Source organism: Chrysochloris asiatica, unplaced genomic scaffold (genome assembly GCF_000296735.1).
Source record: "Chrysochloris asiatica unplaced genomic scaffold, ChrAsi1.0 scaffold00120, whole genome shotgun sequence".
Lineage (NCBI taxonomy): Eukaryota > Metazoa > Chordata > Mammalia > Afrosoricida > Chrysochloridae > Chrysochloris > Chrysochloris asiatica.
In genome coordinates this window covers 5,621,304-5,622,743 of record NW_006408638.1, presented here as the reverse complement: position 1 = coordinate 5,622,743, position 1,440 = coordinate 5,621,304, and the positions used below count along the sequence as shown (strand labels likewise).

Here is a 1,440-nt window from a genome sequence, read left to right as displayed (position 1 = left end):
CTACCAGAGCTCCTTCAAGGGAAAGACTAGTGAGTCATTCATCTTTGCCATGTCAGTGAGATTAGCCACAATAGCAACATTACTCTTATATGTTTTTCTACCATAAATAAGCAATGTTTAATTGATGGCTCAATATAAACACATTTCCCATTGATTTTAGATACTATTTCTTATTCATTGGGGTGTTTGGAATTGCCATATTAGGCTCATCTCTGAATTTCATAAATTAATGTGGAAATACCACATAATGTGTGGCAAGAAAAACTTCTGTTGTGTATTTAATCACTATTTTTGCTCACATGTTAAATTAAATTGCATGTAATGTCCCTGCACAGTCCCTGGAACACAATGAGCACTCAAAAAGGGAAGGTGGTAGTTTTTAGCATCGTGGTTGTTGATGTTAATGTAGTAGCTGTTGTGGTCATTATCATCAGATGCTGTCAAGTCAGTTCAGACTCATTGTGATCATATGCACAACAGACTAAAACCCTGCCCAGTCTGTGCAATCCTCACAATTGTTATAATTGAGCCCATTGCTGCAGCCATGTGTTAACCCATCTCCTTGGGGGTCTTCCTCTTTTTCACTGACTCTACACTTTACCAGCTGCAATGTCCTTCTCGAGGGCCCAGTCCTTCCTGGTAGCATGCCCAAATTGTGAGCGATGAAGTCTCACTATCCTGGCTTCTAAGGAGCATTCTGATTGTACTTCTTCCAACATGAATTTGTTTGTTCTACAGTGAGTCCCTAGTACTTTCAGCATTCTTAGCCAACAAAGTCTCTCAAATGCATGAATTCTTCTGTGATTTTCTTTATTCATTATCCAACTTTCACATGCATAGGAGATGACTGAAAATACTATGGCTTGGGTCAGGCGCACCTTAGTCCTAAACTGGTATCTTTGCTCTTAAACACTTTAAACAGGTCTTTTGCAGCAGATTTGCCTAATGCATTACATCATTTCATCTCTTCACTCCTGGTTCAATGAGTGTTGATTATGGATCCAAGCAAAATGATGTCTTTGACAACTTTAATCTTTAATCCATTTACCATGATGTTATTTACTGTTTGAGTTGTGGGGATATTTGTTTTCTTCACATTGAGGTACAATCCAAACTGAAGGCTGTAGTATTTCCTCTTCATAACTAAATAATTTAAGTCCTCTTCACTTCTAGCAATCAAGAATATTGCTGGTTGTTAATGAGTCTTCCTCCAATCCGCATGCCACATTCTTCTTCATCGAATCCAATTTGTTGAATTATTTGTTCATCATACAAATTGGATATATATGATGAAAGGATCAAACCCTGGCATACATCTTTCTTGATTTTAAACCATTCAGTATCTCCTTGTTCTGTTCACACACTACCTCTTGGTCTATGTATAGCTTCTTCATGAGTATAATTAAGTGTTCTAGAATACCATTTAGTCACAATGTTATC

At 37.4% G+C, this 1,440-nt stretch overlaps 1 protein-coding gene across 1 annotated transcript in view; it reads left to right on the top strand.

The window, feature by feature from the left end:
* The window catches only part of ABI3BP (ABI family, member 3 (NESH) binding protein), a 317,931-nt gene that overhangs the window by 281,462 nt on the left and 35,029 nt on the right, over positions 1-1,440 (top strand). The window lies entirely within an intron of this gene.